We start from the raw sequence: 27,109 nt of genomic DNA on the forward strand, positions 1-27,109 counted from the left end.
CTGTAGAGAGTAACACTGATGTTCTAGTAGTTTTTAGGTAAGGCCAGCCTTGAAACTTGGGTGGTTCACAGTTTGTTCTTTACCATCCCTACCAATTTCCCTTTGCTAGAGGTGAAAGTTTGGTTAAACACAACTTTGACGATGATTCCAAAAGGACATCAAAACCAGCCTTTAAATTTGTGAGCTATACTTAAAAGTCATTGGTATGAAACCAACTAATTTAAATGAACTTGGCCGTCTCTGATGCCATATGTTTAATCAGAATTAAGCTGGAAGCTTGTTGATGGCAACAAAAAGGATGTTGTGTCTCTGAAATGTGCTAAGAGACATATATCTCAATACTACTGTGGCTTGTCTCTGCAGAGTCTTCACACTGTGGATTCGAGAAAATCCACAAATAATTCAAAATTGTGAACCAGTTTCTTGTTTTTCCTCATTTTAATATCTCATACAAAAAACTGTATTTAAAGTAATTAGTTCAAATAATGTAAAAAAAAAAAACATAATAACTTTAATTATAATGGGAAAAATAAGCGTATAAATGTTATACCCTAGGTAGGTAAGCAACTGGGTTTCAACATGGTGACCAGAATACTGTTAACATCTACAGATTTCTCTCCTTGATAAACAAGGTCAGTATTGCTTGCAGGGAAAACATTCAGATCCTGTAAACACAGAAAAAATGACGGATTCTCCCTCTCAGCTCGGAAGCTTTAAGTCCAGAAAAGGAAAGGAAGAGGTCTTTTTCTACAAGGGAGGACGTACACATGCATTTGACTTCTGAAAGGTCAGAGATGGAGTCTGATGAACCAGACAGTGGGAGGCGATGAGGGGGAGAAGGGGTGATAAGAATAAGTCAGAAGTCAACGTTCACAGATTGACTAGTTCTTTACCTCCTGTTTCACTTTACCAGCAGTAACCTGGACATAGTTTGAACTATCATACTAAAAGCAACAGTACAACAGTTTGAGTTGCATCGAACTAATAACTAATGCCGCAGTCATTTCCTCCGTCATCTTCTTCATACTCTGTTATTTTCGTTCAGCCTCTGTACATTCCTGAATCCGTACGGCAAGCAGTGGGACGGCTCAGTGTTTAGGAACTTATTAAACTAAATCACGGAAAAATTAAACAGGCTCTCAGCCATGGCCAAGCTGGAGTTTGAAAACAACCTCTTAAAGCTCGCTGCTCAACTCGGTCCACTCGTTTATTAAATGAGGGAAAGGGACTCAGGGGGGGCTTCTACTTCAAGTATCCATTTACTTCATGCCTCCTCTTTGATCCGCTCCCCCATGGTTGTCTAGCATACCTGGATAACTCAGAACAACTGTCAGCCCAGGTTTAGTAATTTGCGAGAAGAAACGTGAATTTCAGATGAGGTTATGACTGGATGGCGGTTAGGTTAAAAGGAGTCGCATTTGAGTTTGGTTTTTATTACTTGATTTAGCTTGACTTAGCTCAAGTTCAAGAAACACATTCGCCAAAAATCTGATGAGTCACAACGAGGCTCTAAGAGTGATATGAGAGTTTTTGCTTGCAATCACAACGGCCCTGAGTTTTATTGAGGTATTAAGGGAAATGAGCTGTGTGCCCTCTCTGCCCTTTCTGTTTATTTCATTTCCATGTGAATTTCTTTCGGGTTTTTTTGTTTTTGTTTTTTGCTTTGGCTCACCCTGAAGAGAGAGAGAGACATTAATTACCGTAGAAAATGGCTGGATGAAAGGCCTCCCAGACGGGCCTGGCGGTCGACATGTGTTTGCTCTGCCTGAGTGTGTGTGAGGGCTGTGTGGGGACGGCCGACCAGAGCTGGACTCGCCGCCGCTTGGTGGACGCTTTGAGTTCATCCAGGCCACCTCCTGCGTGCTACCTCGGGTCCTTGAAGTAGGCCGCTGCTACACATAGGTGTGGGGCTGTTGAGTTCTGTGTCTAGCTTCTTTGCCTTTCTCTACATTTATTTATAGGGACGGCATGTAACTAATTAGGCTTTTAATTAGCAAAAATCAAGTATTGCTTTTATAAATGCATATTCTACCAAAGTCCAATAACATCATATGAAAAATGAAAATGTTCTCATAACTTAGAATTAGTAGTTTATAAATACGTAAATGTCGGTGCACCCACTGGGAGGTGCCATGTTGCGTCGCCATTGCTGATTTCAGAAGCTGAAAGGGGACAGACTTGTTAACCGTACGCGTTTCTCTTCTGTCTGTCTCCTATGTGAAGATGTGCTGTCGGTGGTGGACTATAAAACAAGCAAAGACGACAGTAGATACATTTATTTGCCGTTTTCTGTTGAAATGGAGGACCATGCATCGTCTTTGCCCTGCGAGAGGGAAGAGAAATTAACCAAGAAATGAAAAAGAAGTAATAACCAGGGAAAAAAAACGAGAGTCTATATCGGTGCAGCTACTATTACCAGCTGGAGATAATTCAGAGGGAGAATGCATTCAAAACAGATGTGGAGGTTGTCGGCTTTCTGCTGGACCGGAAAGTAAATTAAATATAACAGTGGAGTTTATTTTGATGTTATGTTATGTTAGAAACAGGACAGTGCAGTCCAGCAGCTACTCTCCCGGCAGAAGCTGCTAGTTTGTCCGTCTCGTCTCCCTCTCAGAGATTCAGAGTATGTGTGTACGCGGAGCGGTGGAGTGATATCAGCAGGCTGGTTCGCTGATGTCTGTAGTGCTGCAGCGCGAGCGGGTCTCTTCACTCATGTTTATTGTTGCTAATTTTAGTGCCCAAATACGTGACGGATATAAGTTCAGAAACAAACCCCAAAAAACTATGAATCACAGAACTTACAAGCAACTTCAGAAAAATAGAAACTCAAAGTTGTTTATAATAAAGGGACTTGGTAACATTGCCAAAAACCATTTCACACCATGACCATATTAGCTATTAGCAGTAGCTTGGTATCAAATTCATGGAGGACATGTTGACATTGTCACATTTATGACTCTCCGCGGCTTCTGTAGTAGTTATTACACGCTTAACAAAGTCATTTGTGATTCATGTAGCGCACTACTAAATGGCAATGCAAATGCTGGTGTGTCGTTTTGCTGCTTCTGTGAATGCATTCACGCAGCGAAGCATTGCCTAGTGAAGCTCAAAGGGGGCTGTTCATCAAGCTAATAACAGCTAGTGTTAGCTTATGATGATCACTTATTTTTAATGAGCATAACAATCTAATTTCACTGTGATTTTGAAAACTTGCGATGGCAAGAACCCTGGTCCGTTTAAATGTAAGCAGCAGGAAAACTGAATGCTTTTACCAAATCAAAAGGTAGCCCAGCAAAGTGTTATTGCTAGGGTTTGCCCACTGTTGCAACCAGGTTGTTGCAGTTCTTCTGTTCATCAAAGTTTTCCCTGTAATGGATTTGTTTAATTTCATTTAAGTAGTACAGAACAGATATCACGTTAAATTGGAAAAAGTTCTGAGTTGATAAATCTTTTTTCTAATCACAAAACCCTGACATTACAAAATGGCTGTGTGGACCGTTTATATCCATTGCATCTTCTATATTATAGATGCCCAAACATTGCACCAACACAGTCCTTTGCAAATGCAATACTGCAGACACAGATATATTCCAATAACGACTGTGGTTCATTATTTTAACTAGCTTGGTTTTCACTAGTTTATATCTGGTCTTGCCCCGTGTCATCATGTCATTAGCTGTCTAACGTAAAATAGCGAACATCAGCTGTTTTAGACAGTGCACCTATTGCAGCTCAGCTTTTTGGGATGGATGGAGGAAATTGTGTATAAAAATGCCTGGACAGAGTAAAAAAACATTTTAGTAATGCACAGAGACTGTGCAGATGTGAAGGTGCAGGCTTAAATTGAAAGGTGATATTCCTGTGAGTTGAGCTTGGAAGGTTCTTAAGAAAAGTGGTCAGACTTGGCTTTCGAAGGTTTATTCAGTAGAACTATCTTAGTACGACTACAACATGATTGTGGTTGGTTTAATATTAAAAGTTTATACTGCGACTGGATTTATTACCTCCTTAATATAAAGCATACATTTGTCCTGGACTGCTACATATCTTCTTGGTCGGCATGCCACCCTGCCTGCATCTTTCCTCACCTGCCTGGCTGTCCTGGGTGTCGACCATGTAATTGGGTTTTAGTCTAAAAGGGTCAGATTGAACAGCCCTGGTCGCGCTCCAGGCCACAGTTAAAGACCCCGTGTGTGCGAGACGTCTTCAGCTGCCGGCAGCCAAAGCGAAACCCGACAGACTTGCTCTTTCACCACTTCCCAGAACATCATAGGCGCGCGGCGCTACCTTCCCATCAGCCACCCAGTCAGACAGACACAGCTTTGCCAAAACAAACATGTTTGCTGCTGCTGCAACTCCCTCCCACAGAGAACAGACTTAAGACATCGCGTAGCTCCATCCTTTGAGAATCCCAGGCTCTTTACGGCCAGTATTGTGGCCAAGAGTGCTTTACAGTCCGCTGCTGAGAGCTCTGTCACATCACTGAACACGGCTGGGATGACAGTAGCGCTGCAGAGAAGAGCTAACCCCTCTCACCCCGGCCTGTTGCTCCACTCTGCTGGGATTACCAGGGCACGCCTCTGCAAACATTTTAGCTCAGAGTTATTGCTTGTCACAGCGCCGCTCGGATAGATGGAAAACTGCGCTCGGCTGCATGTCCCCATCTCCCACGGGTCACTCAAACGGCGCGCCTGTTTCTTATCTCGCTCTTTGCTGTGTGCTTGGGTTCAGGTCTGCTGAAGTAAATGCTCTGATTTTAAAATTGGGCTGTTTAATGCTGTTCATGTGCACCTAACAACAATTTGGATTGGTTACATTTTGTAGCTAATACATTTCTTGTGTGAATAGGAAGCATGTGTTGAATTTAGTCAAAATTAATCCTACTTCCAGATTAGGTTTTAGAAAGTGAAGCACAACAATTATTCATGGTTAAGAATTAGGTGTGACATCTAAACTATGATCAAATCAATGTACAGTGCCTTACAAAAGTAATGTAAACCCTTCACATTCTGACATATTATAACCACAAACTTCAATGTCTTTTACTGGGATTTTAAGTGATGGACCAACACAATGTAGGGTGTAATTTATAGCATTAGCTATAAACTCTCTTTACAGAACATCATTTGCCTTCTATATAATAGAACTATGTCAAACTGCATCGTCCCTATTAAAATATGATGTATAGCTTATTGCTTGGAAGATAAAAAGTAAAATTTTGGTTTCGTCGACCAGAGCTCGGTTTTTCTCATGTTTACTTCATTCCATTCTAAAAACTGAATATAAGACTTCTCAAATCTCGTGCTCAGCAATGTTTTTCTTCTTGTCACTCTTCCATGAAGGTCACATTTCTCACGCGTACAACTAGTAACTGCCGTGTCAGTATATTTTCTAACCTGAGCTGTGGACCACTGCAGCTCCCCCAGAGTTAGCGTTGGGCCTCTAGACTGCTTCTCAGATTGATCCTCTCCTTGCCCAGCCTGAAGTTATCAAATCTCAGTCCTTATCACATTATCAGTTTTTTTCAGTTCTGGGTGTAGTTGTTGACAGCATACTACAGTGCAAATAGCATCCCTTCAAACCCTTCATGCCAATATATTTGTCTGGTTTCAAGTCCATAAAAAATGGTGGACATTGTAATCACGTAAAAAGAAGTTAATCGTAATCAACATCGCCGCTCCAATATTCAGCCACTGTATTGCAGTGAGATGTTTTCCAGATTGTGCAGCCCTAGTCTGCAGTTGTGCCAAGCTCTCTTTGTTTTATTTTTTTTATAATGAATTGAACAGTTTAAAACAGGATCATAACCTAAGCCTGTTTTAAACCTCTTTTTTTTAACCACTTTCTTTCTGACCCATCCTAATGTTCTCTAACAAACATCTGCAGCGTTCACATAACAGCCAGATTCTTATTGATATTAATGCTTAAATGTGACTTTTGAAGGCAATTTATTGTGGTTGGTTTTATTTTAGGGTATCAGAGCAAAGGTTTTAAATACAAAAACATGCCACACTTTGTATTTTTATTTTGCTGCTGTATGTTGCATTATGTAAGCTCTCAATAAAACCGACCAAAGTTATGGCCATAACATGATGGACTTTGAAACATTTTAGGGGTCCAGGATGCTTAAAAAGCATACGATGCTGCTGAATGACTGAAGCTGTTGAGCTTTTTACTTGGAGATATTTTCAGTTTGCAGCAGATTTATGTCTTGTCTTAAAAACCTTGTGTTTTTGAAAAATAGTTTACACTGTAGTTTTGAATAGTTTTTTTTTCTTGTACGTGTTTAATTGTACATTTTACAGTTCTTTCCCAGTATTTTTTACTGTTTGACTTTTTCCTAAAGTACCAAGCGTAGAAATGTACATTTAGAATAAATAAAATTGATATTTCAAAAGAAAAACCTCAGGCTACATTTTGCTGCAGGGCCAGACACACATGCTTTATACTGCAGTGTAAGACATTGCCATGCATTTAAGGATTTCAAGATTTCCCTCCACTACCTGTTTTTAACCTTTTTTTTGTTTTGTTTTTTACCCCTCCTACAAAAAAAAAAATAAAGACAAAAGTCAACATTATTTCATCCTGGAGCAATGCTACTGGAGTTCTTGCAGAAACAGATGCTTCATAGAGAGTTGTCATGGTTAATAAAGCTTAAATGTTTTTGGACCTTTTTCGCAGCCTTTTCTGTTGAATGTTGAATTTGTCAAGAGAAGGCCAGAGTTGTTTTTTAGATGGGTGGCTTTGCTCTGTTTTTGCTCATGTCAGTGTTGGTAAGTCATCCCAGCGCCAGGGTCAGCTAAGAAAAGCATCCTTCAATCAACCACCCCCACTACAACCAAACAGTTCTGGCACAGAGACTCAAAACCCCTTGACCTCAGTCCCCTAACCCTCCAGGACACACACTGTCCCTCAGAGGCCTAAACCTGAAAACATCTACTAGCTTTATTGCTTGACGGTGAAACATCCTCCTCCTATGGTAATCTGTAAGAAAGCACGCCAACCCGTAAAAGTGCTGCTAAACCTGCTGTTGCATATATGTAACATCTGGATTTCATCATTGCTTATGGCAGCAGAGAGGAAAATGTTGATATTGGTCCTGAGTAACTTTAATCTTATCTGAGGCGCATGCCGCAGGAAGACGGGGGGCTTTAAGCCAGTAATTGGCCTTTCCCCGGGGTATGGAGTCTGTCCCTACGTCCCAGACATTCCCCTGTGCTGCATCTCTGCTGTGTTCCTGTCTGCTCGCTGTCGTTTGGGGACAATGAAGCATGAATGACTTCGGGGCGCTGCCCTAAAAAGTCCAGCGTTGACCTCCTCCGGTTCCCCTACTGTTTAACACCCTCACATCTGTACTGACCCGGACTGACTGTCTCCGCAGCCGTCCCCTCCCCGTGCGGCATTCCGCCACGTCCGAGCCCGGAGCAACGCGGATCTGCATGCAGGACCAGACCCAAGGAGGCTGGGGGTCTTCTCCCGTCTGCCTCTCTAAGCCGCTCTGTCTCTCTGCCCTACTTTGTGTGCATGCTTTTGTTTTCAAACCTCAGATGGATGCTTTGTTTTAGCTATGGTCACTGCCTCGCAGAGAGGTTGACACGCACCTTCCCTTCATCTCATGACAGTTTCTCTGGAAAACGCTCTCCTCGCCTGGCCTTCAGGTCGGATGGAGGACCATGTCCTGGTGGGTTTACAGTTGGGGGCATACTCTCTCCATTGTTGGTTGATAGATGCTTTGCAGGGGGTTTGAAAGGTGTTCAAAGTTTGAGATTTTGTTTTTTCATATAATCCTGCGTTAATCTTTTTTTTACCAACTTTATCTCTGATCTTTCTGCTGTGGTCCTTGGTCTTCATTAAGCCGGCGATACACTAATATTCTCCAACAAACCTCTGAGGCCTTCACAGACCAGATGTTTTATATGTAGGGTAAATTATACACAACTGGTTGCTGCTATTTGATATCCAGCTGGCTTAAAAAGGCAATTGTTTCACTGAATCAAAGTAAAAAGGGCTGAAAAAATAGGCAAGCCACACTTGGTTTTTTGTGAGAACATTTAGGAACTAAATAACCCTTTCCCTCCCCTTTAACAATTTCAACCTACTTTCAAATAAAATACCAGTAAACTACCTTCAAGTCTTGGTTGTTTGCGGATAAAACGTGGTTCATTGTATTTAAATACATCTGCAGCGCTCTAATATGAGCGTGACAACTCAGTTTCTCTGTTATGCACCACCCAAACATGCTTTACTTTACTCACGTGGTCAACGTGAACTTCTGCACCCTGAGAAACCCGGCGTCTCTGTATTTTCTAGCATAACAAGCGCTGTAAAACTTGAGGGAACACATAGCTGGGTTTATCAGAAGATCGAGTTATTTACCTATCTCTTCCTTCCTGTGTTTAGTTGGAAAGGATTACACCGCAGAAGAAAGGCTGGGAAGCAGTTTACTCCCAGGAAGACTCAGGAATAGCCCCCATCTCAAGCCCCTTTCCTCCCCCCCCCGTCCCCACCCCCATGCAACGTTACCCTGCCGGCTGTGTTTATATTGTCCTGCACATCTCAGTCCTAATGTACTATCTGTTTAATAGGCAGAGGGAGGCCTGTTTATAGAAAGGGACCTTTTTAACTGAGGTGACGGCTCGGTGGGCCACAGGGGCTACAGCAACTCATCTCACTTCCTGTTATCGTTACCTCTCGTCTCGCAGACAGATAGGCCGACTACATTACTTATCTTTAATCTCCTGGCCGTCCTGCCGGCTACGATTGTGTTTAATCTGTCTCGGAAAATTGAGGAACACGAGAAGTTGCCTCACGTTGAACCTCATAAGCTTGTATTCTCAGGTCAATAGTAAATCGCCTGCTCTGCATTTTAAGCGTTCCACTGAGCATCTTTCTAATAAATCTATATCTCAGCCCGCTGAACTGAAACTGTATGTTAATAGTTTGACGTTAATGGCTGTGGAGTTACAGAGCTGCAGCTTTCCGAAAGTTAAAGCTGAAGGAAGTAAAATGGGCTCGGATATGTATTACACTAAAGATTTGCCACTTTGCCTAAATTGCACCTCTCCAATAAAAGGACATTTTTCATATCTGACTAAATTATCCGTGTGATTTCATTTTTGAGCTTCTCACACACAGGGCATAAAACACGAATGAGTTTGTATTTTAGTATTCGTACTGCTTGAACCTCTTCACGTTTTGTGAAGTTAAAACTACAAACGTTAGATTTTATCTGAGACAAAAACACAGTAGCGCATAACGGCAAGAGTGGAAAGAAAGTGAGACATGATTTTCAAAGAGTGAGGTGGGTATTTGGATTCAGCCACTCAATACTTTATTGAACCACCTCTCACTGGAACCACAGCTGCACGTCTTTTCAGCTACATCTCTACCAGCTTTGCATTTTTAGAGACTGAAGGTTTGCACCTTCTTTGCAAAATAGCTCAAGCTCAGTCAAATTGAAGGGAGAACCCCTATAGACGTCTCTTTTTCAAGTCTTCTCCCAGAATCTCAACAATATTCTGGTCTTGACTTTGACTGTGCCATTCTAGCACAGGAATAGAAATTTAAATGAACTAATTGGAGCTCTTGATTTTACATGTATCGGCTCTTGTCCTAGTGGAATGTGAACCACCTCTCTAGTTTTCAACAAGTATTCCTGGTCCCTATCAAAGACAGATTTCCAATAGCATGATGCTACCAGCACCTTCTAATTATCTGTCACACGTTGCGTATTGGGTGGAGAACACCGACCAGAACACCGTTTTCCACATAAATTAAACACCGCTTTGAAAACACATCAAATCTCTGTTGGAAAAGAAATCCCGCATCCTATAGAATGGGTTATGCGTTGGGAACAAAGGGATGCCACATCATTTGATTTAAGTGATCTACCTGCAGAGGGCTTAATCCAAAGTCAGAGAGAAAGTGAAACTGGAAAACTGATGTGGCAGGTTGGTCTAATTTACTGAAATGTCATTGCAGCAACTCAAGGTGGTCCTCAGTTGTTAGTGAAGATTCTCAGACCTGCCTGATGGTCACTTTATAGGCCTCTGGTAGCACTCACCCTGTTCTTCCTTGCACAAAGAAGCAGAAAGCTGTTCCTCTGATGGTTTAAGGACCTCTGACAGCCCTGTCCAGCTCTCCTAAAGTAACCGTCTGTCTCTGGGAATCTCCTCCATGCTCGTGAGACCGTGCTGCGAGACAGAGCAAACCTTCCTACGATGGCAGGTATTAATGCCATTGCCATCCTGGAGGAGATGGACTGCCTGTGCAACCTCTGTCGAGGTCCAGGGATCGCCTCATGCTGCCAATAGTGACACTGACCCTGATCAGATGTAAAACTACTGACAAGTAGTAAATAAATAAAAAAATTAAGAGGGATAAAATATCTGTGGCCTCCACCTGCAAAACTATTCCTGATTTGTGGTTGTCGCATTGTTGCTCCTTTATTGCCCCTGTTGTTAATTTCATCAATACCTGAGCAGCCAACACTGATTAACAACGCTCACTACTGACCAGATCAATACTGCAGAAGTTCAACTGACTTGATATTATATATTAAGACATTTTCCTTTCATTTCTGGAGTAGTGTATGTTGCTTCCCATATATGGCTTGTAGCAAACAGCAAATAAAACTTCTAAACTTATGGCTTTCTTTCAACAATGGCTTATTGTCACCCTTCGGCAAAGCTGAATCATCACTTTTTACTTTGTACTTCCAAGTCTACTCAACTGTGAGACTTGTGTGTTGTAAATTTTGTGAGCTGTAACTCTCTTTAAGAGCTCATCAAGTCCTTCTGTATGCAGCCCTAGTCTGTTAGTATTTTTGTTTTGTTTTTTTACTCTGGAACGATGCGAGTGTGTAGCGTACCCTTATTTCACGCTCCATGTTAAAATCTAGATTTAAGAGATGGCGCCACAGACATAACGGCCAAAAAAATACCTCGACTCAAACCGTGAGCAGAGGAAAATGAACAGGTTTAAAGTAAATTATGGTATGAGGGAAACTGCCATGGTGCTGCCGACCCAAAAATAGCAGCAAAAGAATGGTGCACATGTTAATGAAGTCCCAAAACGCTGTGCATGCATGTGTGGAAAAGCATCCCAGGCGTCTTAGTGCTATGAGCTACTGAATATGTTTCCTTTGGGGTGGTCAAAACTAACAGGCTGGAGAATGCACCTGAAATGGTAGGTGATTTCTGGGATGTTGTACTGGTTATGTCCCATTCAAAGATATTAAACTGCAACAGAAGGGGAATATGTTTGACTGTCCCACTGAAGTAACCAGAAGGGAAATAGGGCAATTTTCTGGGTGGCAAAGATTAGTTTTAGCATAAGCATTTCAGATTAGACTGTTCTGATTATTTATATTGAGTACAAGGTGAATATGGGGACATTTATACGTTTGCCCAAGACTAGAAACAATCCCATCATGCAACAAGTGGGTGTTATGTTTCATGTATTTCTTTGGTGTCTTCTCTGCCCATTGAGAGCCTCATCAGTAGTTCTTGGTCCGACAAGTTGAGCTGTTTTTCCCTGGTGTGTGCGATACTGATTGGCAAATTGCAGCTTGTCTGTCTCTGATGGCTGAAACAGCCTCCTGGGAAAAGTGCTTTTCCTCTTCCTTTTTTTTTTTTTTTTGTTAGCCGTCTCTGAAGTGACGAGCGATGGACAGAAGCATTTTAAGCCCCGGGAGGCTCAACAGGTGTCTCCCTGAAAATGAGCTTAGTATAAACAGATTATGCAGATGCTTAGTGATAGAACGTCGTTTGTTTCAATTGGTCTTTCCCTTGGGGGAAACAGTGGCTCAGGACCTAGTAGCTTGTCCTGTAACCGGTGGGTTGCTGGTTTGAAACCCCGCTTCATCAGTTGCAGTTGTTGTGTCCTTAGGCAACACACGTCACCCCCTTTGCCTGCTGGCTGTGGTGCTGGTTGTGTGGCAGCTACAATGTAGCTACAATGTAACTCACCACCGTCAGCATGTGAATGTGTGTATGAATGGGCGAATGACTGAATGGAGTGTAAAGATCTTTGGGTTCCTTGGACTTGATAAAGTGCTAAACAAGTGCAGGTCATTTACCATATTGCTCCTGATCCCTTAAAATTACAATATAGATAGAAAATTTGAAAAGTCATTGAAGTTTGTGGGAATTCACAATTGGATCAGCAAATTCCTAGAATCAGTTCCTTCTGCTATGTTGCAAGAAATCGGGCAATGATGCTCTAAGACATTTCAGTTCTGTTACAAGTTGGCTTCTCACTAAATATTTCCTAATATGCAATTCCTCAGAAAGGTTTTTTTGGGAGCTAAAGTCATCCCTGGTGGGAGCTGTGCTGTCTGTAGTTGCCGTTTCTGCACATTTCGTTGGGCTTTATTGTTTACTCTGACTGTTAAACTGCAGAGTCAAAGGCCTTCACATCTGGATAACCTTTCTGTGGTGTTGAGTTTTGTCTGTTTCCCTAACTAATGTTTGTATTATGAGTGTGTTGCATAATTCAAAGAAACTTTTCTTCATTTTCAACCAAAGGACCCAGGACCTAAATTAAACCAAGCAGCAAAATGACAATGGTCTCTTTGTTCCAGTCCATCCACATTTTTCTTTCCACTTATGGACTGGTACTGGTACAGAACTCTGTAACCTTTTCAGAGGTTTTAGTGAGCTGCTCAATGAAAATAAATAAAGAAAATCCGAACAGACTCCTGAGGTGACCACTGCCTCTCGGCATCCCTGGTGAATCAGGTCGATGTGGGCTTCCGACTTGCTGGAGTCAAGCTCCATCTGACCAGACTCCAACAACGCACCACAGCTTCAGGAAAAATAGCACAATGCCCAGCATTCACACTGGCATTGTTAACAGGGGAAGGCCATAGAAAAAGCTGACCATTTACCAGGAGAGCTGGTATTAAAAAAAAAAAAAAGCTTAACAATGACCCACTGTTCCAGACTGAACTATCCAATGAAGCAGTTTATAGCTGTCAGAGCGGGGCGCAAGCCTTTGCTCGGTTTACATCTTCCTGATCACTCTTTATTTGCAATTCTTTCCATTTTTCTCCTACATCCGAAACTACGGCCAGATGTGCCTCAAAGTAGGTGTGTTTGTATCCATTTGTGCATGCAAGCATTCATGCATGTGCATCCTTTAATGTGCTTACTCTGGAAACAAAGTTTCAACTTCCTGTTGTCACAAACAGCCCCCTTGTTCCCCACTGAAAAGCTGCACCTCAGGACAGATTAACTATCAGGTCATTTGTCACTACCTGCTGAGCACAGGCCAGGGAAGGTCACAGCCCACAGGACATGCGTCTTTGTGTCTGTATGTCTGATCTTGCATGGAGACAGAGGAACATTCCAGGACCTCTGGTTGTCCTCTCTGGGAACCTTTTGACTCAGAGAAACATAGACGGCAGATTGATCTGGTGGTTTGAATTCATCCAAGTGACATCAGTTTGTTTTTATTTGGACCCACTTCCATTTTCCTCTGCAACTATTCAGCTAAGCCACATTAGATTAGTAGTAGATCTGAAAACGGCTAAAGGAATCGAGAAAGACCTCTCTTGTATGACCCAGAAGGCACACGGCAACTGTGGAGGACTTGCAGAGATCTACAGCTCAGAAATTATCAGTAGAACAACTATTTTTCATGCACTCCACAGATCTGGCCTTGTTCACAGACGCTATCCTTTGTGTCTAACCGGACTTGAGCTGTTTTGCAAACACATTTGGTCAAAACTGTCTGCCTCTAGATGTTCAAAGCTGGTAGGGATACAACCAAAGGGCCTTGCAGCTGTAATTGTAGTGAAAGGTGTTTCTACGATGTGTTGACTCAAGGGGTCTGAATATAAACGCACAGTAGGGCCGTACGATATAGAAAAAAAGCATATCGATAAAACAGAAATGATATTGATTGTTATAGATAATTATTAATAAATTCAAAACATATATTGAAGTGGAACCCTGACTATTTTATGCTGTTGCTTAATCACCTATTTTTAGATACAGAACACACAAACTCTTAATTCAAACTCAACTCTTTTATAAAAAAGAAAAAAAGAACAGGTGCTCTCTGAACGCTTTGAAGGGGCAGAGCTTGGTGACGGAGCACTACTGGGTCTGTTTTTGTGATTGGTTAGGAAGATGTAATGACTGTAGTATTGACCTACATGACTAGACAGCATAAGGAAGGAAAACTGTTTTGCTATTGAACTTTTTATTGACCCTTTTTTCTTCTATCATCAATATACGTCTATCGATTGAGATATTGAATTATCGTCCCATTTTTCCGATTCATATTTCTCAAGGATATTTCAAATCCTAAATCAATTTGCTTGTATGTCACAACCATGCTTTTTATTGTGCTGATTTAAAATGCCCCATAAATATACTGACGTCGGTGCTTGTTACGTGACCTAATATGAACAGGCTCGAGTGCTATAAACACTGGTGCTGGGCGCTGTGTATCATGAAGCAAAGGTGGGACAAGGGCCTCTTTTTGCTGTTGCATGTAATAGTAGCCATCTGAAACTCCAACCCACATCCCTATTCTCTCCTCTATCCCCCAACCCTCTGTTCAGCCATGCCCACCCCTCCATGCTACCTTGTCACCCCGGGGACTTACCAGATCACCCAGAGGGAGTGAGCCTGACCAATCACCACAGTGACTAAACAGTGAGGGTCAAAGCGGGTCAATCATGGACAGACTGTTACCACCCCTTGCTCTGTCATTAATTACGCACACTTCCCCAGGGCCGCGCTCCAGCATGTGGCCACATAGGTCAGCGGGGCTGAATCCCAGCGGTTTTAAGTGTATGATCCGATGAAGCTCAGCATGCGTTTCATATGTGTATTTACAGCTGGCTCAGTCCCGTTTTTATTGCCAGCTAACGCGGGGTGCCACATCTGACACAGTTTTGAAACTAGTGTGCTTAGAGGTCGGGTCATGTTGGTAATAAGAACTTGAATGCGTCCTGTGACCTGTGTGATCCAACGGGACCTCTAATTTTGAGGGAAGGCTTTATTTGATTAAACCCATCGTGGAGCATCTCGGTGCCGTGGGAGCCTTTTCTTCAGCGGAGGGTGTTTAGTTTAGGTCGATTTGTTCAGAAACATGCTCTCCAGACTTCAGGGTTCTCTCATTTTAAATATTTCAGGTTGTATCGATTGCAACAACACCAGCTTCGTTTCGTCTTCAGCTCGGCTCTCACCTTGAGCGGCTCTTTCAATGTGTGTAGGAACATGCTGGTGCAGGGAAGCTCACCGCAAACTCTGCCTTTTTGTCTGCGTGTGGCAAAGTTACCTTCACACATGGCTGGAGGGAACGTTCTGATCATCCTGAGCTTTTAATGATACGTTTGAACCGTTCTCTTGCCAAATTGGAAAGGTGTTGAGACAAACGACTTCAGTGTTTTTTACTTTTTAATGTGGATTTTCTCCATTCTAGTCAGGCTCAAAACGATACAAACATTCTCAGTTATTTTCATACACCCCAGGCCCTCAACAAGATTCTGGTTTAAGTCTAGCTGAATGTTCGACCTCATATTCTCGTCAGAACTGGTTGGGTTCATTTAAGGTGGTTAGTCAATTTTCACTAGGTGTGAGGTTTAGGTCTTTCCAGAAGCTTAATGTTAGGTGGCTTTATCTATACCAGATGCCATTAAGATCAGGTTCAATGTCCTGCTTGAACACAATATTGTGTCAAGGTTTCACTCATCTGATCCTACCTATGACCTCCAAACTAAGGCCATTGGTTACAATGTTGGGGTACAATACAGGAACCACTGGAAGGTGGGGGAACACCAGTGTCTCTGTCCACGGTGAAGTGAGTTTAATGTTAACATGGACTGAGAAGGTGCTGACCAAGAAAGATGCCCCTGCTACAAGAAAAACACCTTCAGGCTCAACTGGAATTTGCTCCTTCCCACCTGGACAAACTCAAAGGTATCTTGAGACCTTTTTGCTGTTAGAGGAGATAAATATTAAGTGAGCAATCATGTCACAATGACAAGAAGAATGCTTGAAAGAGTCAATGAAAGGGTTTAAAGAAAAAAGCACACTGGTACCAACTAGCATGACGCTGAGGGTCTGTTGTGCTGCTAGCATTGCACAAAGAGCATGGATTTATTAAAGATGGTGCTCTGCCTTCCAGTACAGTACCCGGATAGTTAATAGCTTGGGCACAACCAATGCTCCAACAGAAACATGATCTGAGACGTGCGTCGAAACCTGTTTTGGATCAGGTACATCAGGGATTCTCTTGACCTCTACAGTATAGAATATTTACAGACTACGCTTAAAAGCAAAGTCGCCAGTAGTGTCCCAGTATCCACCCAGAATTGTCCCAGCACCTTGTTAAAACGCACGTGTTTCAGGTACAACTTCCTAAGCAACATTTTATCCAAATGTTAGTATAGGTGCATGCTAATACTAGGGCTTTACATATAAGTGTGACTGTGTTGGCATTGTTTGATCAGTACACGGCAAAAAGGATTGCTTTAAATAAATCATAAAAAAACATAAATTAATTTGACATTTATGCCTATGATGAGGGAATGTAGACCTCTGGCTGGCACTGTACCTTCGGTTGTTAAAATGAAATGAAACTCGTCTGCAGAGGAAAGTATGAGTGACATCTGGATTCAGGGAATATGGAGATGTATCCCCCAGGCTCTCTGCTGGGGTCTGGAGGCACTTAAATATCCCTCCTGCCCCCCTGTTATTCCATGACATCAGTACTTTCTCTCTCGCTTTTAATTTTCCTCATCCATGTTGGTCTTTTTGTTTTATGTTATATTTGTGCCCAAGAGTCTTACTTTCTTCTGCAAAAACCCTTTAATCCTTCCGTATTAGTGTTGTTGCTCACGTGTTTAGTGATGCACACACGTCTCATTTCATGTCTTGAGCCAATATGAGGAGCAGAAGGAAGACCTGGTGTAGTTAGAAAGACTGCAGCCACGGGCTAAAGCATTGTGTAAGAAACCAGAGAGGCCATTGCGAGCAAGAAAACACAGACGAAATATTTTAAATGGATTTAGGGGAAACGCGTCAGAACATTTGCCAGCAGACTGGCTGTGCTTTGTGCAGTCATGATGACTAGAAACAAATGTCCACATGTGATCTTGATGGACCTTGGAGAAAGATGCATTTCATTGAGCCATTGAGACACGTACTGAAGTAATGAGACACGCGGGCGATTCAACAAAAGCAAAAATTGAGCAAGAGCTGCAGAGTGTAGCTGCAAAGTTTCCTCTCTTCTTCATCATGTAAATCAGTCGAAGCCAAAACTAAGCTCCTCTAGCCATCCGTTGGACTGTGATTCAGCGAGGGAAGAAAAGTCGGTTTGAAAACATGTGGTGAGAAACCTCATCAATTCCTGCGTCGTTCCTCTCTAGCTTTCATCTGGGGGTGAACTCATGTGCCCCACTTAGCCAGCTCTATTGTTCTCGCTGTACTTTAAGACACATGTGGGCCTGTTAGTCCCACTAAGGTTTTCATGGAAATGGGAAAAGGCGTAAAAGTGATCCTAAGCGAGTATAGATGCCCAACCACTAATTATGAGTGGGTGGGGGAGGGAGGAGATGGAGGATGGGGGAGAAAGGTAGTCTGCCATGCCCCTCTCCCACCCCTTTGGTCCCACTCTCCTTCCTCCTCATACTTCCCATCTTTTGCATTCCGCTCTGGGATTTGCTTTTATGTGTAATTATTCAAGATTATCCTTTTGTATTTTTTATTTTTTTCTTCTTCTCCACGTTACGATTCGTCTACATTCTGAGGAGACGTTTGGATGCAGCCAAGGTTTACGGCCTGTTATGAGGCCTAATAAATTCTGCCGTGTATGATGTGATGAACGTGTGTTCTGTTTGGGTGGTAATGTTTGTGTTCACATAGAAGCGTTTGTGTCACTGTCGGCCGTTTGTTGTGGTAATCAGGAGTTGGCTGCGGAGAAAGCGAAGCGCGTACTCAGATAAGACGTTGAAACACAGAGCACATCTGGCTGGGAGGGGGGGGGGGGGGGGGGATCATAAGTTCAGTCGTCCTCGTTCACGCAGCCCTAACCTCTTCTCCACATCCTGACTCAAACATAACAACCCAGGAGGGAAAATGCAGAATCCGATTTTTTATTTTGCATCGGTGTGATCTTTAATTAGCTGACTCTGACTAAACACTGGTTTCTCCTTTTCACCTTATTTTTCTCTGAAGAAACTTTCCTTAAGCTTTTCTGTTCTGAAAAGTACACACACACACACACACACACACACACACACGCACACACATACACGCAGCTACTATAAATCTAATGCTATCTGATTTGGGGGCAATGCAATAAATCACACATTTATCACTTTTCTCGTATTTTGTTTGAATTTAGCAGGTATTAGTGAGGCTGACTCAGCCCTTTGGTCCTTTTTTTTTTTTTTTTTTTTTTTTTAACACTGGCCGGCCGCTCCAGTAAATTCTGCTTTAACTTCTTCGCAGTCAGCAGCCGTTCCAGCAGTGGAAGTGCGTTTAAGTTGTTTGCTTGTTTCGTGTAACGAGTGTCGTTTTCTGATGAATTTTATTGTCATTGCATTTTTATTTGTTGAAGCTATTCACCATTAATTATTAAAAAGCATTTGATCAAGGTCTGTCGAATCTGTTTTACCGTATTTCATATTGAAAAGCGCCATTCATTGTCAGACAGTTATTTATGTAATGTCAATGCAGCATTTTAGTGAAAAGCTCAATCAAACAGAAGAAAATATGGTTTGTAATCCGGGTCATCTCAAAAATATGACGTCCTTAGCACAACAGTTTATCAAGCTGTATTGTTTTGTCTCCCAGATCTCAGCAACACCCGGCCCCTCTGCTTGAACGCGTCACTGCCGTGTGAGCCAGCTTTATACCATCGAGCACGCGTTGACATAATTCTCCCGGCCTTAGTGTTGTTTGAAAACGCTGCGCCTCCATCACTGTGTGATGTGTTTGGTGGTCGTTTAATGGCACGGCTCTGCGCTGCATCACAGGATAGACAAACAGACAGACAGGGCACTAGAGATGTGTTTACCAGCTGCTCAGGAAGGGCACGAATATTGGGAGAGGATCTGGGAGAAGGACAGTCTCACTGGGTAGACAGAGACCAGTCTTCTGGGGATCGGGTCGGGTATTATCCCCAGACATCTGCAGTAACTTACACATCCTGTCAGATGGTTACGTGCATTCATAATGGCCAAGATTTGAACCTATAAATGATACATTTGAAGCCTTCTTATTCAGGGTGAATAGCGTAAAACTTGTGAATTTTGTTCACATCTCAAAAGGGTTTGGTTTTTAGTAAATCACACTTCGACTTTTCGTAGCCATCAACAAGCTACTGGCATAATTCTGGCATAATATTTCACCACCTGTATTATCACAAATGGTAGAGTGTATTTAAGTATTTTTCATAAATAGCAAGGAGAAATGAGGTCGGGTTTTGGGGAGACCGCTCAGGAATCTTATTGGTAGCATTAAAAAGCTAAAACTAGATGTGTGGTTGGGAACACCACATTGTATCTGAGCTTTAACAATCTAAACCAAATGGTCAACTTCAGATGAAATAAAATTGGTTGGGATGTACAGGAATGACTCCGGAGCCAACAACGCTCAGGCTTGGTATGATCTAGAAGATGTGGAAACAGCAGAGTCACTGTCTACACAGCAAAGCCAGTAAATGGAATACCAAATCAACAGCTAAATGGTTGAAACATGAACACAAATTGGTGCTCCAACAACACTAATCCCAAACTTAGTAAAACTCATTTTGGCAATGTATAAAAGGGACTAATGTTAAGTTTCACAAATGCCTCCAACTTCAACTTTCTTGGAAATGTTTGAGCTTAACTCAAAAGAAAGACCTGTGTCTGGAAAACAACTAGCTTAATAAAGCTCTGCCATTTCTGAGGACAAGTCAAATATTCATGCCAGTATGCCAGGAGCTGGTTGATGACGGCAAGTTTGTGCACATTCAATTCAGTTAAGGGCTCTCTCTGGCACATTGTCTGATTAATGTAGAAAAACAGAAAGAGATCCTCAATGAGGCTTTCTGGTGATGCCAACAAAAAACTGGTCAAAATACACACAGAAAAAAACATTTCAACCTTATTTCCTAAAAATATTATAGCCTTTACACCTTCAGACATTGCATCCAGATAAGGAGAAAGTGTGAGGGAAAAAATCTCTCATCTTTGCTGCTGTCATCAGCTTAATGAGCGATTTTCCGGCTTAGAAGTGAAGCGTTTTAGGGATCAAATGTGGTCCAGGAAACTATTCTTAGAGCTCCATATGGTGCTATAAGGAAAGGACTAACAGAGGTGACGGAAGTTAAATAGGTTCGGTCAAGCCTGCCGTTCATGACTCAAATCTCTGCCCAACACTTTCTCAGTCCAACGAAATCTTCTCACAGAGCCTCAGCGCAGCTGATGGTCGAGTTAAGTTATTTTGCTTGTGAGTTCTGGGAGTTGATATTTCGACAAAGATATAATTTATGACATCTCCGAGTTATACTTGTCTTTGGGGTTTTCTTTTTATATCAGGGGAGATAAGAGTGTGGGATTTGGCACGAACAAGTGAAGTATAGTGAGAAGACGAGAAAGGGATGCACGGGGGAATGGGTTTAGAAATCTTTAAGGGGAGAAAGTGTTGGAGAGAATGATGTATTGTGTCCAAGACAAAGCAAAAAAGGGATTAAAAACAACAGTGCGGGGCTGCCTTAGTGGTTTCAGCCTGTGTCGGTGCCGCGCTGCGTAGCGGTTTTATTGCTGAGCTCTGGGCTTAAAGTGGTGGGAATGTTTGCACAGTAGAAATCCTGCATGGTTTTGTTTGTAATGTTCTGTTTGTGCCGTTGTGCCGACCCAGACTAGGTGTGTTTGGTTTTGACAGACATACATGGACGATAAGTTCACCCTGCCCTTAATGACCAAAGCCCACCTCCTCTTCAGCCGCGTCCTCGCTTGGCGGCTCTGGGTTCTTGACGCTTTTCGTGAAGCGTGGGGTCAGTTCTCACACGACCTGCCAAAAAAAGAGGCCCTGCTAAAGCCCCCCTGATACTCTGAGAGTTAGAACAGATGAGATTCACGCTGAATGCCGGGTGTTAGCGTGCAGACACGCAGTCTGCGGACGGATCACGGGTCGTCTGTGCCGTCTTTCATTCTGACCTGCGTGTTGTGTGTAACGCTGCCGGTGACACTTCGGTAAACACAGCTCTGACACGCGGCTCCTGTTGCCCGGCTTCCAGCGCATGTTTGCCCCGCTCAGACAGAGTGCGAAGTGTGCAGCACGCTGCCACGAAGCCCCTGCCAGCGGAGGTACTGTACTCTCTGTGTACGCTGGGGGGGTGGGGGGGTGGGGGGGGGGGGGGGGGTGCCTGTGCAGAATGCCGCCCTGTCTCACTTCTTCGATTACTCACAAGAACAACTTTCTCTCCATGACTCTCTGCTCTTATAAACTGAATATAAAGAACAAGTCAGTATGTTAAGGCCAACCTCTACAAAGATGTTAGGGTTAAGATGGCAGCTAAAAACGTTCTTTTTTTTTTGTCTTGTCTAATGTTTCGGTTTGACACTATTCCTTCTAGCATCATTACCAGAGTGCCTGTGCAGTTTAGGCAACAGTCTAAAGTTTAGGCAATTTCCAGTTGGCAAAAGAAATATACAAGTATGAAGCAATAGTTGTATTTTGAATGCTCTTCTGTCTTACCCTCCTTCCTACTTTCTTTCTCTTGCATTCCTTCTTTCATCCTTTTTTTTTTCTTGTCATTTTTCTCTCCTACATTTCTTCGTGGTTTTCTTCTGTTCGTTCTTCCGTTGGCTTTCTGTACTTTGTTTTCCCTTCATGGTACCCTCCCTTTGTTCCCTCATTCCCATCTTTTTCTTTTTTTCATTTCTTCTTTTCTTCTTCTCTCTGTTCTGTACCTTTTCCTTCCTTGTACCCTTGCTTCCTTCCCTCTTTCCTTTTTCCCGTCCTTTATCCTTTCTTTCTGTGGCGTTTTCATGTTTGTTTTTTTTATTTAAGGCTTGTCCTCTATAGAATAATCTGCAGTAAAGTCAGTAAACTTTTTAATTTATACATCATAGTGGGTCGGTAATGGGCTTAAAACTGCTAATTTGAGTCTGGCATAGTTAGACATTGCTTAACATGAACAATGAGAATTAAACATAACCTTCAGTCTGTCTGTAAAAGAAAGAAAACAGGTTTTAAATAATTTATTACAAAGTCAATAATTTATTATTCTCTGGCATGCATACAATTTTAGGTTTAACCTTACTTTGATTAATTTTGTTTTTCATTATGAATTTCTCTGTCAGTCTCTCTGCCCTGTAGCCTTGTAGTTCATAATCAAGAAAAAAAAAATTAGTGTGAGTCATTTAATGAACGTGTTCATTATGAGGAGCCAGATGACTCAGCCAGCCCACTCCCACCATCGTCACTACATCGATAACATCAGCCTGCGATGCTCGTTCTCTTCCTGTCATCACAAATTGGCTTCTTTTTTTTTTTTTTACTTGTTTGTTTGCTTGTGTGTCCCTCATATCTGAACATCCTCCCAGGGTCGGGTGGATGTTTCCTCTCCGTGTGACGTACGATGTCTCGATGCTTGGGCAGAGCGGCCGCGCTTAGGTGTGATTGTGTGTCCATCGGTCAGCGGGAAACTCCAGGTTACGATGCGAAACATATTTACACCACACAGGGAAAAATGTGCATTACTCAGCCTTCCCAAGATGTGGATCTCATTGCTTAACTTATGTCTTTCAGAGTTTCTTACCAGCTTTGGCCAGCGTGTTAACGTCTGGCTGGAGCAGAGTCCCGCCTCCTCCCCTGAGTAAAAAAAAAAAAACACGTCAATAACTCACACCCGCGCTCTCCTCGCGTGCTTGACACTGTTGTGCTTCACTCTGAGGGTGATGCATTCCATGTTTGATATAAACTCGACTCTAAAGCTATGCTAAATTCACAAAGACATAGCTGCGGTCCTAATAGTGTAAAAATATCCCTCATTTCAACTACAGACCGTTTCCTGTCTACTGAAGCTTGAAAGAGTTTTTGGAGGGAAAGAGAAGGAGCCGTGGTTCACTCCATTAAGGCTGAGCTCGAGCTTTCCTGGACTTGGTGTGGTGCAACAGCTCCCCCCAATGGCACCGTGTGTTTAGCACCTTCCCCGTCCATGTGTGGGAGCGCTCAGATGGCTGGGTCTGGTTTAATCTGTCATCAGAAACCCACCAGGAACCATCTCGTGATGAGAGCTACAGCATCATTTAGCACGCTGACCTTTTCACCTGTGATGTATGAAGAGTCGTGTATGTTGTCGCCACGGATCAGACCGGGCTCTGGACTTCACTTCAGCTCTCGACTGCATGGTTTGTGATGACTGCACTGTTGTGATGGAGTGCTGTTGGGGGTGGGGGGGGAAATCTCCCCACAGACAGACATGCAGTATAAACACCCAACTAAACACTCAGTGTCAGCGTCAGTGAGTACTGTACGCGTCTTTTGTTTTTCCAAGCACTCTTTCACACAGATGAAAAACATACCATCCATGCTAATGCAGCTGGTAGGATGAAAAGTGAGCTCTGTTATGAAAACCATTTCTGAGTGGCTGTGCTGAAAAGTGAAACAGACCAACTGCAAAGTATCAGAGGCATGTACTTTACGCTTTCATTTATCTCGTACACAGTGCTGAGCAAAAGCCATGACTCCTCTCCTCATCTCTTTTTACTTTGCTTCAAAGGAAAGTGGACTTGATCAATGATCTTCTTAGAAATGAACCTCCGTTATTCATTTGTTTTTCAGCCAGGGCCAGCTCGTTAAGCCATCTAGCTCATTCAGGTGTAAAAACACTCCTAAACTCAAGAGATAAAACTTTGTCTACACAGAGCAGACAACTTATTTAAAATAGGATTTATTTTTTATTTTTTGTTTCAAGCAGTTTAAGAAGACACATGTTTCTATTTACTTAGTTAAAAACTGCAGAGCTGACTCTTGTATCTAATTACCTATCAAAATATTTTATTTAATTGTATGAGAAGCAGAGGAGATGTCACACTGTGTGTGTTAGAGAACAGCTGCTGTAGTTGGTGTTTTAAGATATTAGAAATTTGATCAATCAGCATTAGGAACTGTGGACCAGAGGTGTCTAGCTCCATTCCTAAATGTCCTGAGTGTCTCAACACAGCTGATTATAATGGCTGAATTATCTACCCTAGCAGGCCATCCGGCTTCTGCAGGAACCTGACAATGAATAATCATTTTATTCAGCTGTGTCGAACCAGGGATATACCTCAAACAAGCAGAATACCAGCCATGAGGACTGACTTTAGACACCAGCGGAAAATGCAGACCCTTGTTTCCAAAAGACGACTCAAAGTTCCAGTTCTGACATGGTCCGTGCCAAACAGAGGTAGAAGCTTTAAGGCGATCAAACAGAGCTATGTTGCTGTCTTCAGTTCACCCTTCCTGTTATCTGCTCCCTCTCTCTGCCTGCTCAACAGAGCAGCCTGACTGAACAGCCGACATGCCTTCAAAGAAATTACATTTGCCTATCAAAACGTTCCGTACACCTTTTGTGTTTGTTGGGAAAAGTAGCTGACCATGCTTTTTTTCTTGTAGCAACAACTTCCAAACTGAAAAGTCTTTGTTGCTAAGGTATGGTGTGTTCACTGTTTGGAAAAGGATTGTGTTTTTGAGCTTCATTCCAAACAGTCGCCGTTCAGGGACTCTCTAATGCGTCGTTTAGTCCAAAGAACTGTTTGACGATGAACATTTCTTATTTTCTGAACTGATGACTTTGAGTTTTTGGTGATTTGTTTTGGTGATAAGGCTTTATTCAGACCTGACACCTCTTCTTTTGTGTTCCTCTTCTTCACTTTAGGCTCACAGTGCATGTATTTGTTTCATGGTGCTTTACCTGGACCGGGGAGAAAATCTGAGAATACAGCAAAAATATCAGAAAGTCTTGAGAAATATTGATGAAGAGGGCTGTGAAATAATGCAAAGAATATATGTTTAAACTTCCTAAGCTCTTCCTTTTACACTTCTGCATGGCTCTGTGAGTGCCGGCGCCTCGGTTGTTAATTAGTAATGGGTGTAATGCACTGTATTTAGCATTTTAAGGTGTAGGGAGCCTTGAACGCACGATTCAGTTTGTGGAAGTGTGGGGGGGGAGAAGCGAGGGAGAATTTACTCGACCCAAGGGTTTGCAGCTGCAGAGCAGCTCTCATCTGGAGAATTACACCATTTTCTGTTAAAGTCTACGCAGCAAAACTCAGCCTCATTAATTGCCTAATGTTTCCAAACAACTAGGGTGTCGTGGCTTGGGTGCAAATTTTTCAATTAAAAGCTTGTACCCCCCCCCCCCCCCCCCCCCCCCCCCCAACCAGTGCAGCTACATTTTGTGGATGTGCAGGCCCTGGCTGAAGGGAGGTAAGCAGGCGGCACGTCGTGTGCCAGGCAGACAGGACCCAGCCGCAGTGACCGGCATGTGGCTCGCTGGCGGTGGCGGGGTGGAGTGCGTGGACTGTGTGTTTGTTTCTCTGATTGGGTCCCGTGTCGCCTCCAAATTATAGCCCTCGAGCTCCGAGGCCAAACCGACGTTTGACACACAGCATGGAAGAGGAAATAAAGGCAGATAAAACACAGAGAGATGCAGGAGGAGACAGCGGATTAAAGGGGATGAAAGGTGGAGGAGCGGAGGATTGATGTGAAAGCTCTTTCATGTACAGACGCTGAGGCTGGTTCCGGTTTCATTTCCAGCGAGCTGATCTTTAGCCGTCTCTCTGGGCGTCAAGCGTACGGCGCCTTGCAAATGTTTGTGTACTCCTTTACTACACTTTGTCACCTTGCAGCCACAAGTTCCAGTTTAATTTAATGGGATGTTTTTGTTGCACCCAGAGTAAAATAGGGCATATTTGCAAAGTGGAAAGAAAACAATATATATATGTTTTTTTAGAACGGAGCCGCCTTGTATCAACACTTACTAGAACCAAGCTTTGCTCCTCTTCCTTCCAAGTCATTTGGAGGATGTCTCCACCAGCTCTCCACATTTGGAGACTCAATCTTTCGCGCTAAATAGCTCAAGCTTATTCAGACTGAAAGGAGAGCAGCTGTGAATATCAGCTTTCATGTCTTGGCATAAATCCTTTATGGATTTAAGTCTGGAGTTTGATTGGGCCATTCAAACAAATGAAGCTTGCACCTATACCACTATAGTGCACCTCTGGCTGTATGTTACAGGTTATTGTCCTGCTAGAAGGTGAACCTGCTGAAGAATAACATCCTCACAGCATGATGCTGCCATCACCCGGCTTCATGGCGGCATGGTGGATCGGGGTTAGTTTTTCCTCCACACACGGCAGTTTTTGCATGTGGGCCAAACCTTTCGGTTTTGGCCTAACTTTTCCTCTTCCAAAGGTTTGCGGTGTCTTCTTCCTGGCTTCAAACCAAGTCTACACAGGACTTCCTCTGGCTCTCGTTTTCATTTTAAAGGATGACTTATAGTTCTGTCCGCAGATTCTCCCACCTGAGCTGCGATCTATGCTGCTCCTCCACAGTTGTCGCTGACCTGCTGGGTACTCCTGTCCTGCTCGGCCTGTCTGATTTGGCGGCGTACCTTTTAGGTCTGCGTTTGTACGACGTTCCCCCCACTGAATTCACGCTGAGATTAAATTGCACACAAGGTGGCCTGTTAACAATGGATATGACTTCTGAAGGCATTGGTTCTGTGTACTTGTAAAAATGTTGAAAACTGTTTGATAATTTTGCTTCTATTTTACAATAGTGCTCTGCTTCGTGTTGGTCGGTCACGTGAAGTCCAAATGACACACACTGACGTTTCTGGCAGTGTGGGGACAAACTGTGAAAAGCTTTGAAGGTGGGGATACGTTTGCAGGGCCCTGTTGGTCTTAGCACATGCTAACAATAAAGGCTGCATTTAAAACAAAGATTCTTGTCTCTGTTCCCTTCGACCAAAAAAAGCATCGAGCTGATTAATCCAGACTTGAGTTCACCCTGCCTGTCATTTTCTCTCTGGACAACATAAATGAGGTCTTTATATGATTCAAAATGCGCTAACACATATTGATAAAAACATGATTATTAAAAAAAAA

At 42.8% G+C, this 27,109-nt stretch overlaps 1 protein-coding gene across 1 annotated transcript in view; it reads left to right on the plus strand.

Annotated features, from left to right (window-relative positions):
• scfd2 (sec1 family domain containing 2) overlaps nt 1–27,109 on the plus strand; it is a 138,835-nt gene that overhangs the window by 32,777 nt on the left and 78,949 nt on the right. The window lies entirely within an intron of this gene.

Source organism: Fundulus heteroclitus, chromosome 9, assembly GCF_011125445.2.
Source record: "Fundulus heteroclitus isolate FHET01 chromosome 9, MU-UCD_Fhet_4.1, whole genome shotgun sequence".
Classification (NCBI taxonomy): domain Eukaryota; kingdom Metazoa; phylum Chordata; class Actinopteri; order Cyprinodontiformes; family Fundulidae; genus Fundulus; species Fundulus heteroclitus.